Source organism: Hypanus sabinus, chromosome 22 (genome assembly GCF_030144855.1).
Source record: "Hypanus sabinus isolate sHypSab1 chromosome 22, sHypSab1.hap1, whole genome shotgun sequence".
Taxonomy (NCBI): domain Eukaryota; kingdom Metazoa; phylum Chordata; class Chondrichthyes; order Myliobatiformes; family Dasyatidae; genus Hypanus; species Hypanus sabinus.
This window is the reverse complement of record NC_082727.1, coordinates 56,796,798-56,815,345: the sequence shown is the minus strand read 5'-3', so window position 1 is coordinate 56,815,345 and position 18,548 is coordinate 56,796,798. Positions and strand designations below refer to the sequence as shown.

Sequence of the window (18,548 nt, the reverse complement as noted above, 5' to 3'; positions counted from 1 at the left end):
TAGTGGATGGTAGTGTGAGCGGCTGGTTCATATCACAGGTTCTGGTTTTGCGACCACTGGCGCCAGGCAGGCAATCTCTGAAGAGTATCGATAATGGCTGTGGTCACTCGTCTTGTAAAGACGGTGCTCAGAAGAAGGCAATGGCAAACCACTTCTGTAGAAAAACTTGCCAACAATCATGGTCGCCCACATCATACGACATAGCTCATATTGATGAATTCATACAACACGGCACATAATGATGATTTCATATGACACAGCACATGATGGTGATGAAGATGATGATGATTCATCACATATGTCATATGGAATTACTTCTAATGCATTATGCCTTATGACAAAACCTCGCAGAGCAGATCTAAACAGAATTGTCAGCTCAGTCCTTGAATCGTCGGAATGATCAATAACGTCCATTGTATGTGTAGATCATCTGTGGGCACATCACTTGGACATCTGAGGAACAGGAAATGACCTTCCTCTTTTTATTTTGTTTTATAGTGATACAGCATGCAAAGGCCCTTTTACCCCTTTGAGCCACACTATCCAGCAACCCCCAAGTTAACCCTAGCATAATCACAAGACAATTTACCATGACCAATTAACCTCCCAGTCTTTGGACTGTGTGAAGAAACCAGAACATCTGGAGGAAACCTTTGCACACACAGTGAGAACGTGCAAACTCCTTACAGGCAGTGGTGGGAATTGAACCCAGATCGCCTGTACTGTAAAGCATTGTGCCAACCACTACACTACTGTGCTGTCCTATTAATGAAGCAAGCAGCATATTGATTTTCTGATCTCGGATAATCTCTTTTCCTCGCATGCACAATGTCCATCATTTGGTACAATGGTCCTTGGTGTCATTTTCATTCCTTCGTCTGAAACACTTCATCCCAAACTCACCATGAATTCAAATATTTCTAATGTGCGATTCCAAAAGTTGAATCTATTACCAGAAAAAAAGGAAATAATTTATCTGCTTGGATTTCATTAATTTCGTTAATCATGTACCAGTATTCATACCATCAATTGCGTAAGTCTATCGTTAAAAGTGATTTCTGGAGAACTTTATAGGTTAACCCACAAGTTATGTTGCCAGAACTCTAACCTTTGCATCCGAAATTTACAAACGTTTGTAGAACTGCTTGATAGGTGACATACAGAAGTACATTTCCAGTGTTAAATAAAATATAATAAGTAATCTCAGAGAGAAGTGAGTTAGAGAAATTAATCTTTCAATAAAGTCCCAGACAGGAGGATGGTCACCAGAGAAGAGACATAGTTGAGGCTAATATATTGATAGGACTGAGATGGTAATTAGAAAGAAAATGAATGGGAATAAACGGGAGCTACAGAAGCCACAGTTTCCTTTGGAGAGAAATAAACTTACTGAAGGCTTCAATAAGGTGTCACACTAGAGGATCATTATAGAGAAGTGGTTTGATTTACACCTTCACACAAGACATTTGACCCCTAATCTATCTTAGTGTTGTCAAGAAACTTTGAGATAATTATTCTCTGAACTAGATCTCAGCAGGCTCAGCACTCACTCTGCTAACCATGGAATTTTACAGGTAGGGCATTAATCCAGAACAGCCAACAAGTTGTGGGACTTTGCACAATTCCTTCACATTGGCTGAACTCTGTGACACAAAGGCAGTGCTTTATGGAGCAAATGGCATAAACAATCAGCTTCCACACAGCAAGAGATGAAGATATTGAAGACTGTAGGTAACTAGTCACCCTTAAGCACTTTGGAATCCAATTATTTGAGGCAAGTTGGAATTTGTCTGTGTCTCTGTTATTGCATTTGATGGTTCTGAAGATGAAACAAACCAAGGAAAGCTGCCTATTCCTTTAAAACATTTTGGATCCCCACTGTGGAATCCATTACAGTGATATCAGCTAAAGATGTCTGCTCAGCGGAAGATGAGAAAGCTCGGTGTTCTATGATCCTATTACTTCAGCTTGAATGGCACAGCCCCCCCCCCCTCCCCAACAGTGATTCTCTGGAGACAGAAGACAGGAGCATATACATTTCTGGGAGTGCTTAATGAAAAATTCCCTTAAACCAGGAGTTCCATCCTGGGATCCATGGACCCCTCAGTCAATGGTAGGGGCCCTTGCCTTCAAGAAACTGGATGTCAATCAGTGCCAAGGTAGATCAGTAGATGCACAATTCTGGCCACTAATCATCGTGAATCTCACATTAACCAGAGAAAGGCAGCATCACCTACTCAAAATATTCAATCACAATCCTCATGTCTAGCAAGGACACCTTCAAGAGGGGGTGCCTCAAGAGGGTGACATCCATCTTTAAAGACCCTTGCCATCCAGAACATGCCTTGGTAAGGTTTCAGGATTACAACCTATTGCTCTAGGACCTTTAGAAGTGGTTATTTAAGGAAAGTAATCAAATGATCCTAATTTACTTTTCAATGCTTGTCTCTGTTTTCAAGCCAGATTCCACATTTCCAGACAAGCAGGCTATTGGCTGTCAGTAGTGAACTTGTTGGTTAATGCTCCAAGTATAGTCGGCCCTCCTTATCCGCATGGGATTGGTTCCTGGACCCCCGCAGATACTCAATTCCCTTATTTAACCTGTCTCAGTGTGAGTGGACTTTAGGACCCGGGGGAGCTCAGGTCCCACTGCCTGCGGCTGCTGCTGAATCCATAGTGTTTCTGTTCCGTTGACAGAAAATGGTCACAATTGAAAATAAAGTGGAAATAATAAAGCGATTGGAAAGAGGTGAAACACCATCGGTCATTGGAAAAGCGTTAGGCTTTAGTTGGTCAACGATTGGAACAATTTTAAAGGATAAAGTGAGAATAATGGAGCATGTGAAAGGCCCTGCCCTGATGAAATGGTAGTAGAAGTGGTAGAGGCAGGTTCAATATTGTCATTTAAAAAAAACTGGATAGGTATATGGACAGGAAAGGAATGGAGGTTATGGGCTGAGTGCAGGTCAGTGGGACTAGGTGAGAGTAAGCATTTGGTAAGGACTAAAAGGGCTGAAATGGCCTGTTTCCATCCTGTAATTGCTATATGGTTATATGAAAGCTACAATTATTATTACGCAATGCAGTGGTTTAATTATTGAAATACATACTTAAGTACTTTACATGCATAGAAAGGTAAAATATATACTATATACTAAGACAAACGTTTGACTAACTGACGCTAAATAATACCAGATATACCTGTTCCGACTTACGTACAAATCTGACTTCCTGTACTTTAAATCATTTCTAGATTACTTATAGTATTTAATACAATGTAAATGCCGTGTAAATAGTTATTATACTGTATTGTTTAGGGAATAATGACAAGACACACAAAGACAAAAATAAATAAATACATAAATTCATACATAAATAATACTGAAAACATGAGCTATTAATCCTTGAAAGTACATTGACTGTTAACTCTTTCGCATAGACACTGCCTGGCCTGCTGAGTTCCTCCAGCATTTTGTTTGGGTTTGTTAGGTTGTGGAATCAGTTCAGAATTGAGTGAGGTGAGGTGAGTGAAATTATCCATGCTGGTTCAGGAGCATGATGTTTGAAGGGTAGTAACTGTTCTTGAAGCTGGTAATGTGGGATCATAAGACCATAAGATACAGGAGCAGAATTAGGCCATTCATCCCATCACGTCTGCTCCGCCATTCCATCATGGCTGATCCCGGATCCCATTCAACCTCATACACCTGCCCTCTCACCATAACCCTTAATGTCCTGAACAATCAGGAATCTATAAACTTCTGCTTTAAATATACCCACGGACTTGGCCTCCACTGCAGTCTGTGGTAATACATTCCACAGGTTCACAACTTTTTGGCTAAAAAAATTCCTCCTTACTTCTGTTCTAAAAGGTTGCCCCTCAGTTTTGAGGCTGTGCCCTCCAGTTTTGGATACCCCACCAGAGGAAACATCCTCTCCGCAACCACTTTATCCAGTCCTTTCAACATTCTGTAGGTTTCAGTGAGATCCCCCCCACATTCTTCTACAGTCCGGTGAGTACAGGCCCAAAGCTGCCGAAAGCTCCTCATAGCTTAACCCCTTCATTCCCAGAATAATCCTCATGAACATTCCCTGGACTCTACATCCCTTGTGAGATAAGGGGTCCAAAACTGTTGACAAAACTTCATATGCAGCCTGACTAGTGTCTTGTAAAGCCACAACATTATCTCCTTGTTTTTATATTCCATTCCCCTTGAAATGAATGCCAACATTGTATATGCCTTCTTTACCACAGACTCAACTTGTAAATTAACCTTCTTTGAATCTTGCATGAGGACTCCTAAGTCCCTCTGCACCTCTGATTTTCTCTCAATTTAGATAATAGTCTGCACTATTGTTCCTTTTACCAAAATGTGTTATCATATATTTCCCAAAACTGTATTCAATCTGCCCATTTTTTTGCCCATTCTTCCAATTTGTCTAAGTCCTTCTGCAATCGCATTGGCTTCCTCAGCATTACCTACCCCTCCACCTATCTTCCTATCATCCACAAACTTTGCCACAAAGCCATCAACTCCACTGTCTAAATCATTGACAAACAATGTGAAAAGTAGCAGTCCCAATACTGACCCCTGAGGAACACCACTAATCACTGGCAGCCAACCAGAGAAGGCCCCTTTTATTACCACTTGCTGCCTCCTGCCTGTCAGTCATTCCTCTATCCATGCCAGTATCTTTCCTGTAACAACTTACGATTTTATCTTGTTAAGCAGCCTCATGTGAGGAACCTTATCAAATGCCTTCAGAGAACCTAAGTAAATGACATTAACAACCTCTCTTTTGCCATTCTGCTAGTTACTTCCTCGAAGAACTCTAATAGACTTGTCAGGCAGGATTTCCCTTTACAGAAACCATGCTGACTTTAATTTATTTTATCATTTGTCTCCAAGTACCCCGAAACCTTATTCTCAATAAAAGACTCCAACACTTTCCCAACCACTGAGGTTAGACTAATTGGCCTATAGTTTTCTCTCATTTGTCTTCCTCCCTTCTTAAAGAGTGGGTTGACATTTGCAATTTTCTAGTCCTCTGGGGCCATGCCAGAATCAAGAGATTTTTTTAAAGATCATGCCCAATGCATCCATTATCTCTTCAGCAACCTGTTTCAGGTCTCTGGGATGTAGTCTGTCTGGTCCAGGTGACCTTTCAGTTTACCTAGCACATTTTTCCTTTGTAATAACAATGCCACTCATTCCTGCTTCCTGACACACATGAACCTCTAGCATACAGCTGATGGAGTCAACAGTAAAGACTAAAGCAAAGTACTTATTAAGCACATTTGCCATTTCTTTGTCCCCCATTACTACCTCATCGGCATCATTTTCCAGTGATCCATTATCATTTTTCACCTCCCTTTTACTCTTTATATAACTGAAAAAAACTTCTAGTATCCTGCTTTATATCATCGGCTCATTTGCCCTCATGTTTCATCCTTTCCCTTCCTATAGCATTTTTAGTTGCCTTTTGTTGGATTTTAAAAACTTTCCAATCATCCAACATCCCACTCACTTTTGTTACCTCATGTGCCCTTTCCTTGGCTTTTATGCGGTCCTTAACTTCCTTTGTCAGCCATAGTTGCCTACTCCTGTCATTTGAGAACAACTTCTTCTGTGGGTCGTATGTATCCTGTGCCTTGTGAACTATTCCCAGAAACTTCAACCGCCTCTGCCATCATTCCCACCAATATCCCCCTCCAATCCACCTGGGCTAGCTCCTCTCTCGTGCCTCTGCAATCCCCCTTAACCCTATGTGATACTGATACATGTGACTTGTGCTTCTCCCTCTCAAGTTGCAGTATGAATTCAATTATCACTGCCTCCTAAGGATTCCTTTACATTAAGCTCCCTAATAAGATCAGGGTTATTACACAACATTCAATCTAGGGTAGCATTTCCTCGAGTAGGCTCAAGCAGAAACTGCTCTGAAAAGCCATCTCGTAGGCATTCAACAAATCCTCTCTCGTGATCTGACGCCAACCTGATTTTCCCAATCCCCTTGCATATTGAAGTCCCCCATTACAATTGTGACATTACCCTTATTACATGCCTTTTCCAGCTCCCTTTGCAATCTCAACCCCACATCTTGGCTGCTATTTGGAGGCCTATATATGATTCCCATAATGATGTTTTTCACTCTTGCACTTTCTTAACTAAACATTCAACATTCTCTGACCCAATGTCACCTCTTTCTAAAGATGTAATTCCATCTCTTACCAACAGGGCCACACCACCGCCTAAGCCTTCCTGCCCTGTCCTTTCAATACAAAGTATATCCTTTGATGTTAAGCTCCCAAATATGGCCTTCTCTCAGCCCCGACTCAGTGATGCCCATAACGTCTTACTGACCAATCTATAATCGTGCCACAAGATCATCCACCTTATACCCCTGACATCTCCTCTGTACCTACTTCCAAACACATTAAAAATTGCCCTCTTGCATTAGCCATTTCAGTCCTGGGAAAAAGCCTCTGACTATTCATATGATCAATGCCTCTTATCATCTTATATACCTCTATCAGGTCACCTCTCATCCTCCGCCACTCCAAGGAGAAAAGACCAAGTTCACTCAGCCTATTCTCATAAGGCGTGCTCTCCAATCCAGGCAACATGCTTGTAAATCTCCTTTGCACCCTTTCTATGGTTTCACATCCTTCCTGTAGTGAGGTGACCAGAACTGAACACAATACTCCAAATGGGGTCTGACCAGGGTCCTATATAGTTGTTACATTACATCTCGGCTCTTAAACTCAGTCCCATGGTTGATGAAGGCCAATGAACCGTGTACCTTCTTAACCACGTAGTCAACCTGCGTAGCAGCTCTGATTGTCCAATGGGTTCGGACCCCAAGATCCCTCTGATTTTCCACACTGCCATATTATACTCTGCCATCATATTTGACCTACCAAAATGAACCATCTCACACTTATCTGGGTTGAACTCCATCTGCCACTTCTCAGCACAGTTTTGCATCCTATGTCCCACTGTAACTTCTGACAACCCTCCACACTATCCACAACACTCCCAAACTTCATGTCATCAGCAAGTGTACTATTCATCCCTTCACTTCCTCATCTAAGTCATTTATAAAAATCACGAAGAGAAGGGGTTCCAGAACAGATCCCTGAGGCACACCACTGGTCACTGACCTCCATGCAGAATATGACCTGTCTACAACCACTCTTTGCCTTCTGTGAGCAAGCCAATTCTGGATCCACAAAGGAAGGTCCCCTTGGATCCCATGCCTTCTTACTTTCACAATAAGCTTTGCATGGGGTACCTTATCAAATGCCTTGCTGAAATCCATATACACTACATCTACAGCTCTACCTTCATCAATGTGTTTAGTCACATCCCCAAAAAAATCCAATCAGGCTCGTAAGGCATGACCAGCCTTTGACAAAGTCTTGCTGACTATTTCTAATCATATTATGCCTCTCCAAATGTTCATAAATCCTGTCTCTCAGGATCTTCTCCATCGACTTAACAACAATTGAACTGCGCCCCTATAAAACGTTATTAGGATTCGGGGACCCACACCAAACTTCTTCAACCGTCTGAGGTGAAAGAGGCGGTGTTGTGCCTTTTTCACCACACAGCTGTTATGTACAGACTATGTGAAATCCTCAGTGATGTGGATGCTGAGGATGTTAAAGTTATTCACCCTCAATAGGGGCTAGCCTGTCTCCATTCCTCCTGTAGTCCACAATCAGCTCCTTTGTTTTAGTGACACTGAGAGGGATGTTGTTTTCTTGACACCACTGTGACAGGGTGCCACTTCTCTGTAGGCTGCCTCAATATTATTTGAGATTAGGCCAATCAGTGTAGTATCATCAGCAAATTTAATTAGCAGATTGGAGCTGTGGGTGGTGACACCGTCATGGGTACAGAGAGAGTAAACCGGGGACTATTGTACTACTGCACAATCAGTAAAAATGATTGTTTAACAATACGTAAACTTTTGAAAACTAGTTTCTTTGGATCATCTGGTTTCATTGCACAGTCCACGACATACCTGGTAGGTTATTTGGTCATTGTAAGCTGTCCTCTAATTAAGTTAGGGATATCTGTGATTGCTCGAAGGGACTGAAGTGCCTATTCCACACTGTATCTCTAAATAAAAATAACAGAGCAGGGATGTTGTGCTCTGTACAAACAACTAGATTTATCTTCATATTAAATTGCACGTGTGTGCTCAGAAAATAAATGCTGTGTCTTAGTGGGATAATCAGCAGCACTTTTTCAACCTGTGTTCAGGCTACACTTGTCCAGAGCATTGATGATTTCTGGAAAACTAATGTGGACAGATGAGGTCTTGCTTTCACTTGAAAATACAAATGTTGCACTGCTGGTAATTTTTCTTGGCTGTTTTTCTAAAGGCAATACAGGTTGAAATCTAAGGGGTATCCGGGGGGGGGGGGGGGGGAGGGGATAGCGCCTCTTGTGAATGGACTTGTTGTGTCCATGCTGGGGCAGTTCACTCACCTTTAGTCCCCACTGGACATTCAGCTCTCACCCTCGTACACCGCTTTGACAGGCAGGCTAAACCAGGTGAGACTCATACCCTGGGGAGATAGGGCCATGCCTGTCCTTGCGTGCGAGGTCACCTCTGGTGGACTGAGCAGATGAGATCCAGGAAGGTGGTTCTGCAATGTTCTGTGGAGAGCGAAGGGTGTGACAAGGCACAGAAGAAGCCATGGTCATCCACTGCAAGTAGGGAAGACCCCAGTTTGTGACACTTGTTCGTACCACTGGACCTGAGCAGCAGAGGCCTAAAGAGTGGAACTGCCCCAGTGCAACAGCTTTTCCACGTTAAAAACTCTCCCACACAGGTTTCCTGTCATTGTTGGATACAATGGGCAAGCACTACGTGTTGAGGTGAATTGTGGTGAGGTACTCACCATAGAATAGGGTGCCCACTACCACAGGATTGACTTAATTAATTCATGTTTAGTGTTGTTATTTGTAAATTTTATTTTAATCTCTTTCATGCTTATGCCAGCATAGTTTCCACGTACAAGGTACTTTATAAATAAGCCATTACATAAAGTATATATCCACAGGCAGCAGGAAAGGACCACTCAACGTTTCACAAAGTCATGTGAAAATTGCATAACTTGAAAATGGTCAAAAGAATGAGGTATATGACCAACAAATTTTCTACTTTCATTCCACCTAACAGAATAGCGTCACATAAAATCAACACATGCTTTGTCTCAATCATGTTACTGAGGGAAAGGAACGAAACCACCTCAGTACTTTTCTGATCAAAAAAAGAACAAATATGGTCCAGTGCGTTGTCAAGACCACATTGAGACCAGACATGCTCCTGGTCTCAGAGGCAGCAAAGTACTTCATCCTGCGGGAGCTGACAGCACTGTGGGACGAGCTTCTGCAGGGGGCTGATGGGACGAAGCTTGCCAAATATGAGGAATTGGTCAGAGACTGTCGGAGGCAAAGTGCATGCCCGTTGAAGTGGGCTGCCGTGGTTTCACTGGATGGACTCTTCACTGTGCCCTTGGTGCATTGGATGTCGCTGGTACCAGGAGGCAGGGAGCTCTCATTGAGGCAGCAGAGAAAGCCTCAAGATGGCTTGGCATGAGGAGAGCAAGTCCATGGGGATCTGCAGCACACACTACCTGCACTCAAGTCGTGGCTTGATGAACCATGACTGGGTCATCTGGGTGGTGGTGTCCGATGTTGGAAGACCCAAAACACCCGATCACCCCAGCTGAGATCGCTGTGTTCAGAACATCGTGAGATGTAGTCTTCCAATTAGATTATCATTCCCTATTAATAATGAGCAGTATGATTATACAATTGAGGCACCATGGTAGTGCTGTGGTTAGTGAGGCGTTATTACACTTGGGAAGTGTCAGATGCATTGTCGGTAAGATGTTTGTAAGTTCTACTTTTGACCATTTGGGCTTCCTTCAAGTACTCCGGATTCCCCCCACAGTCCAAAGACGTAGCAGCTGGTAGGTTAATTTGTTGTTGTAAATTGTCCTGTGATTAGGCTCGGGTTATTCTGGTGGGCAGCTGGGTGGTGCAGCTCACTGGGCCTATTCCACGCTGTATCTCCAAATAAATAAACAACGCTTATTGAACCTTCCATTAGTCGTTCATCCAGTAGGGTCAGGGTTCATGCTATTTGAGTGACAGTCTTTAAAGATCTGTCCTTTTGTTTTCATTCTAATTTCTAATAAAACTAATTTCTCATTGAGTAGATCTGGCACTTCAGTTGTTTTGTTAACTTCTTCCAAGATTTCAAAGCTGTGTGATTATTTGGAAAAGCCATAAGATGTAGGATCAGAAACTGGGACATTTTGCTTCACCATTTAATCAGGGATGATGTACTTTTCCAGTCAAACCTGTTCTCCTGCCTCCTCAAAAAACTGTACTCATTGTTGAGCAAAAAACGTATAAAGTAAATATAACTACGTCAAATTAGTGAAAGTAATTGTACAGATATGTTGTCTTTCCTTAGCAAGAACTGTGTGCAATGCTAAATACTCATGGAAATGAAAGTTTTTTCTCAACCACTGGATCAAGTAAGATATTTTATATTTGTCATGCAGCTTCAGGAGGGAATACATTGTGGATTAATGCAATTCATTTAACCAGCCCCTAGCTACTATCAGGATGTGTATACCTGCCAAGATTTGATTAATGATTCAATTGAACCTGAATTGGGCCAAAATTTATCAGTGTCAGATCATTTTTAATTCTAGCTTTGCATGGTAGTTCCTCAAGTTTCTGTCAAAGTCTGTTAGATATGTGGGTTATGACCAAAGAGAAAATGGCTAGAGCCCCTTGGTAATCCAGTACAAGGGTGTTGATTGGGTTTTTCAAAAATCAAACTTACAAAAATTTGTGAAAATTAGTGGAAAAAAAAGCCAATATTTACAAAATTATACCAAGAAGAAAATGCAATCGACTGTACTTATTCTTGTCCAGTGTGAACTCCCGGCAGAACCTATCCTTCTCCCTTACTGCGAGTAACGAGCTCCTTTTTATTTGGCACCAGGACATACCATCTTTAGTTACCAACAAAGTTAAATTAAGACTACACATAAATTAGAGTATGATGCAGCCACAATGTAGTTGCAATCATATTACCAAATAGACAACATATACACATTTACACATCCCCATTACTAAAGAAATTGAATACCCTGCCATGTATGGCAGGAAAGGCACCATAAAGCCAACCCAAATGCATCAGCTCGGTTTAGGATTCAGCAGTGAAATAGCAGATTGCTCAACATAATCGTCCACTTACAGTTAAGTACAAATAAAAAATAAAATAAAACTAAACTGTGGTGTTTATCTCTGAATGCATGTTGCAATGCTGAGGGAAAACAGTAGGTTAATACAGCTATTATGAGGATATACCAGGGGAAAACATTGAAGTCCGTACACTCAGCACAATGACAGCAGAATGACAAGGCAAAGGTTGTGTGTGAGTGAACGGCCTGTGTAAGGAGTGCATTTACAAGGGCTCTCCATTGAAATGGCCTTCTCTTTTGTTCTGTTGGGCTACTACAGTTAAACTCGGCTCCATCCTCACCACCCCATCCTCTTACCACCAGAGTTGCCAGGCCAGCGAACCGTGATATGACACCAGTTCAACAAATGGGACAAGAGCCATGCCAATAAATGAGTGGCCTACATGCTTCATTGGGATAAGTTACCAGCAGGCTGATTGATCTGTCCTACATCGGAAGGAGATTGAAACTGTCTGAATGGCGCCGCAGAAACAAACTCTCACTCAACGTCAGCAAAGCCATAGATCTGAATTTTGACTACAGGAGTGAGAAATTGGAGAAACTGGGGGTCCATAGGCCAGTGCTCTGATGACTGGACGTGGAGAGGGTCAGTAGCTTTAAGTACCTTACAGAGGCTAGCACCTACTGTAAGTGTCATCACAAAGAACGTGACAGATCGATATTTGTGTATCACAGCACTAGCCTTCACTTTTGCACTTTCAAGCAAAAGAAATAAGAGCCAAGCCAAGATTAGGTGGCATAGTAGCATAGTGGTTAGCACAACACTTTACAGTATCAGTGACCAGGGTTCAATTCCTGCTGCTGCCTGTAAGGAGTTTGTATGTTCTCCCCATGACTGTGTGGGTATCCTCCCACAGTCTAAAGACCTACTGGTTGGAACATTAATTGGTCGTCGTAATTTGTCCCGAGGTTACACTAGGATTAAATCAGGGGATTGCTGAGCGGTGTGGCTCAAAGGGCTGGAAGGGCCTATTCTGCACTAAATCTCAATAAATAAATTTTTAAAAACGGTTTCCCCTTTTTTATTTTTCTTGTAACTTTTTCATCAGTATAATCGATGATTTATTTAATTTGTTTTCTTTGTCATTATTTTAGAATTTTGTGGTCCCATTTTTCATAATTACCCCACTTACCTTAAAGAAGTGACTGGTCTTTTATCTGTGTGGCATAAAAGAAATAATTGGCCCACACTATAAGAGTAATTAAAATGAAGGATTTGGCGCACACAGTTCACCTGTTATAAGTATTTTCAGTTTACTTGCCTACATGATTAACACTAAAGGTGTTTATTGAGAATACTCACTGGATTTTGAATGAGATGAACTTATATAATCAGAGTCATTGATGTTACATACAGTGTCAATCATGCAGATTAATTGAAAAGAACCGAATCACCCTTAATTAAATACTCATGGACTATTATTAACACCATTGATCAATATTATACACTTCCTAGGAACTGTTGCTCACCGAGCCAACAGCTTTGAATAATTCAAATAATTGAACTTTTTCTTTCCTCTGCTGTATATCCTTCTCAGTGAGAACATTTGGATAATGAACAACACGGACATTTCCAAGGATACACATAATCTTCTGGGGATTGTGTAGGAATCTTTGGAAGGAAGTGTTTCTCTTTCAGGAGTCCTGATATACGGGAGGGAGATTGAAGATCTGGCTGAGTGATGTAAGAACAACAACCTCTCACTTGATGTCAGCAAGAGCAAGGAACTGATTGTAGACTTCAGCAGAAGGAAATCTGAGACCCAAGAGCCAGTCCTCATTAGAGGATTGGAGTTGGAGAGGGTCAGTAACTTTAAATTCTATCTCCTGTCCTGGACCGATCATATAAATGTAATTGCAAAGAAAGAGTGACAGCGCATCTACTTCATGACATCAAAAACTTTGAGAAACTTCTATAAATGTGTGGTGGAAAGTGTGCTGACTGGCTGCATTATGGCCTGGTATGGGAACAGCAATGCTTTTGAACGGAAAATCCTACAAAAGGTAGTAGATTTTCCCAGTACATCATGGGTAAAGTCTTCACAACCATTGAGCACATCTATATAACCATATAACAATGACAGCACAGAAACAGGCCATCTCGGCCCTTCTAGTCCGTGCCAAATGCTTACTCTCACCTAGTCCCACTGGCCTGCACTCAGCCCATAACCCTCCATTCCTCTCCTGTCCATACACCTATCCAGTTTTACTTTAAATAACAATACCGTACCTGCCTCTACCACTTCTACTGGAAGCTCGTTCCACACAGCTACCACTCTCTGAGTAAAGAAATTCCTCCTCGTGTTACCCTTAAACTTTTGCTTCCTTACTCTCAACTTATGTCCTCTTGTTTGAATCTCCCCTACTCTCAATGGAAAAAGCCTATCCACGTCAACTCTGTCCCCCTCATAATTTTAAATAACTCTATCAAGTCCCCCCTCAACCTTCTACGCTCCAAAGAATAAAGACCTAACTTGTTCAACCTTTCCCTGTAACTTAGGAGCTGAAATCCAGGTAATATTGTAACATCTACATGAAACGTTGTCATAGAAAAGCAACATCCATCATCAAAGATCCTCACCACCTAGGTCACACTCTCCCTTCACTACTGCCATCAGGTAGAAGGTACATTAAAGTCAGGACCAATGGGCTACGGGCCAACTTCTTTCTACAAGCCATTAGATTTAAAAGTTCACATGCCTGTACATTGTGACGGAGTCATAACACAAAGATTTTTACTCTCACACATTGTGGGATGGATGTAGGATTTAGATAAATTCAAATTCAAGAGTCTCAGGACTCACACCACCATGTTCAGGAACAGTTACTATCCCTCAACCATCAGGCTCATGAACAAAATACACTCATCTATTGAGGTGATCCAATGATCTCACTTTAAGGACTCTTTATCTTGTTATTTCATGCTTCCATTATTTATTGCTATGTATTTATATTTGCATTTGTACAGTTTGTTGTCTTCTATGCTCTCATTCTTTCATTTGTTCTCTCATGCTCAGTTTGCAGTTACTATTCTATAGATTTGCTGAGCTTGCCCACAGTGTTGTATGTGGTGATATATATGTGCTGTAATAAATCTTATTTTAAATTTTGAACTTCGAACTTTTGATGCAGGGTTTTAACCTGAATTGTCAACATTCCTGTCCTCCCCATTCCCCTGCCTCACAGATGAACTTAAGAGATTGAACAGCACAGCATAGATCAAGACGTGCACCGAACTTTTCTCCTACTTCTAGATAACTCCAACCCTTCCCTCCCATGTAGCCCTCCAGTTTTCTTTCATCCAAGCTGGGCCGGGTGGGGCGGGTATGGCTCTGGTACAGACACATCCAGCCCTGAGACAACAGGCAAGGTAATTTGATTCCATACAACTGGTTTATTGATCATTACAGAATATCTCTCTGGTGTTTCCTGCTCCCTCCTCTCTCCTTTTCCCAACCATGATTCCCCTCTCCTTGGCCTGTTCCCATTTCCAGTGCACAACAGAGACCCTTATCAGAATCAGGTTTGTCGTTACTCACATATGTCATGAAATTTATTTTTTTGTGGCAGCAGTACAGTGCCATACATAAAATTACTGCACTACTGTGCAAAAGTCTTAAGCACCTTATCTATAAGGTAAAAGCCTAAGACTTTTGCACAGTACCGTACTTCTGAGATCCACTGTATTTTCTTCCATTCTTACAATCTTAAAAAATTGTATTAGCCATTGGCATCATGTGAAAAGGGCTCTGGCTGTCCTCTCTGTTTATGCCTCCTACCATCCAATTGCAGCATTTGCCAGTACCTGCAACCTCCTGTTCCTCTATCTCTCTTTGTCTGACTGGTGTATGTTGCTAAAGTTATTTTCTAGGGAACCCTAATTAAAAATTTCAATTAATATTGAAGATTTACATTAAGATATTTTTGTAACAGTGTCATCCCCTTCGCTTACATGTTAACCTTTGTTCAAGCAATGAATTTAGGTCAATGGAATTCTACTTTTGATCTCAAAAGTAGGTTATAGAATTGCATGTTAATTGAGAAAGAAACAGAAAAGTAATTAAAAGCAGCAAATGCAAAATGCTGGAGAAACTTAGCAGGTTAGGCAGCATCAATGGAAATGAATACATAGTCTATGTTCCGCACCTTCTTCTGGACTGAGAAGGAAGGGGGAGGTACTGGAATAAAAAGGTGGAAAGGTTAAGGGGTAGAGAGGAAGCAATCTGATAGGAGTGGAGAGTGGGCAATAGGAGAAAGGGTAGGAGGAGGGGGCCCAGGGAAATAATAGGCAGATTGGGAATAGGGAAAGGAGAGGGGATATTTGGGAGGAGAAATCGATATTTATACCATCAGGTTGGTGGCTACCCAGATGGAATACAAGGTGTTGCTCCTCCACCCTGAGGGTGGCCTTATCTTGACACAAGAGTAATCAATTTGCTAATTGCTGGCATCTTACACAGTACTATGTTGTGAGCTTCTGCCATCAAAGATGAATGAATGAATGAAATTAATTTATTTCGGTCAGTACAAACTTAACAAAAAGCATCATTTACAACGATGATCTCATAGGACAAAATTACAAAAAAAAATAGATATTCTTTAAAACCCACTGAAAGGGCGTAGGCTGAATCTACAGCTTATTACACCTACCCCTCTTACTTATACAACAACATATTTGGCATCAATCGTCACATCAAAAACAAAAAAATTCATAATCTTTTAACATAAAGTCCAATTCCAAATATCTTTATGTTATTCCCATTCATTTTAAATCACGTATTTTATATGTGTTCATTAAATAATTGTTTAAACTTGTTAAGTGTAGTGCATGTTTTTAAATTCTCACTACAACTGTTCCATGGATTCACCCCTTTGACTGAAGTACAATGATTTTTTACATCTGTTTTTATCCTGTGAACTATACATGTTCCTCTCAAATCATGTTGACTTTCTTTCATTTTAAATTAACTTTGGATACTTTGTGATCCATTTTTTACTTTATACATAATTTGTATTATTTTAAAATCTACGAAATATCTGAATTTTAAAGTGTTTAGTTGAATAAATAGTGGATTGGTTGGCTCATAATAACTTGTCTTATTTACAATTCAGATAACTTTCTTTTGGAGTAGAAAAATTGAATTTGTATTTGTTTTGTACGTATTTCCCCATACCTCCCCATTGGGACCATGCAATCTTCTGACAGCTACCTTTGGGCCAGAGGTACAGAGAAGCCTAAAGTCCAACACCACCGGGACCAAGAATGGATACCTCTTTCAAATGTTTACTTCTTAAACCAACCCTTGTCAGCCCTGCTATAACTACTTTGATCATTTGCACTAAAATGATCGGTCATTTTGCTCTAATTGTGTTCTTCCTTGTAAAAACGGTGTAGTTTCTGTAAATTTATGCTTTCCTTGTAAATGCTGTATATATGTTGCCATGTGCATGTTGCAAGTCAGTTTTTCATTACACCTGTGCATTTCTGCAATATGCTGTTGTGCACCTGCGCATTTGACAATAAACTCATCTTTCACTTTTAGTACATTTTTGCAGATGCTCTGTCAATGAATCAAATCCTCATAGAAGATTATGTTATATGCCTGACACTTCACATTTAAAAAAACATTGACTTTTATTGTGAAGCATTTTCATTAAAGTGCAGGAAAGTCAGTCAATTAATTACACAATTTGCTCCCAATTCCTTCCAGTTGATGGAATTAGCTTGAAGAACTTGCTTCTTGGTTTGCATCTAACATAATTATTTTTAAAGTTATAAGTAAGAACTTAATTGAATATGAATCCTTCAAATACAATACACTTAGAAAGTTGAGACTAAAATTCATGATTAAGTAAGTAAAATTTAAAGTAAATTTATTATCAAAGTATGTAAGACACCATATACTACCCTGAACTTCATCTACTTGTGTTAGTCACAGTAGAAAGAAGAAATACAATCAAATCAATAAAAATCTACATATAAACAAAGACTACCAAACAACCAAGTTACCAGGAAAATTGATGAAGGCTGTTGTTTACATGGACTTTAGCAAGGTGTTTGACATTATCCTGCATGGGAGGTTGGTCAAAAAGGTTTAGTTGCTCAGCATTCAAGATGAGGTAGTAAACTGGATTAGACATTGGCTTTGTGGGAGAAGCCAGAGAGTGGTAGTAGATGGTTCCCTCTCTGACTGGAGGCTTGTGATTAGTGGAGTGCTTCACGGATTGGAGTTGGGTCCATCGTTGTTTGTCATCAATGAGCTGGATAATAATGTGTTAATTGGTTCAGCAAACTTGCAGATGACACCAAGACTGGGAGTACAGTGGACGGTGAGGAAGACTATCAGAACTTACTGTGGGATCAAGACCGGATGGAAAATATAGACTGAAAACTAGCAGATAGAACTTAATGCAGACAAGTGTGAGGTTTTGCATTTCAGGACAAGTTTTACACAGTGAATGGTAGGGCACTGATGAGTATGGTGGAACAAAGGGTTCTAGGAATAGAGGTCCATAAGTCATCGAAAGTGGCGTCACAGGTAGATAGGGTCAAAAAGAAAGCTTCTGGCACATTGGCCTTCAGAAATCAACGTATTGAGTACAGGAGATGGGATGTTACGTTGAAGTTGTATAAGATGTTGGTGAGTCCTAATTTGGAGCATTGTGTGCCATTTTGGTCACCTACCTACTAGAGAGATGTAAATAAAGTTGAAAGAGTACAGAGAAATTTACTAGGATGTTGCCAGGAAAGGGGGGGGGGGGCTGAGTTATAAGGAAAGATTGAATAGGCTAGGACCTTATTGCTTAGAATGTGGAAAATAGAGACATACAAAATCATGAGGGGTTATAGATTGAGCAAAGGTAAGCAGGCTTTTTCCACTGGGGTCAGTGGGACTACAACTAGAGGTCATGGGTGAAAGGTGAAAGGTGAAAGGTGGAAAGCTTAAAGGGAATATGAGGGTAAACTTCACTCAGAGGGTCATGAGAGCTACAGATGAGAGTGGAGCATGTGAGCTTGATTACCATATTTAAGAGAAAGTTGGATAGATACATGGATGGGATGGCTATGGTGGGCTATGGCCTGGGTGCAAGTCGATAGGAGTAGCCAGTTTAAATGGTTCGGCACAGACCAGAAGGGCAAGGGGTCTGTTTCTGAGCTGTACTTTTCTATGAGTTTACGATTCTATAATTAAAGGGCAAACTAGATGGTGTGCAGATTCTTTGGGAACATGACGTATCAATA

At 40.9% G+C, this 18,548-nt stretch overlaps 1 protein-coding gene and 1 long non-coding RNA gene across 2 annotated transcripts in view; one reads left to right on the top strand and one right to left on the bottom strand.

Annotated features, from left to right (window-relative positions):
• LOC132379644 (phospholipid phosphatase 4-like) overlaps positions 1 to 18,548 on the bottom strand; it is a 296,084-nt gene that overhangs the window by 64,273 nt on the left and 213,263 nt on the right. The window lies entirely within an intron of this gene.
• Positions 8,503 to 16,810, top strand: LOC132379643 (uncharacterized). Its single transcript, XR_009507499.1, has 3 exons — positions 8,503 to 13,108; positions 14,492 to 14,675; positions 16,512 to 16,810. It is a non-coding gene; the product is annotated as an uncharacterized LOC132379643 (long non-coding RNA).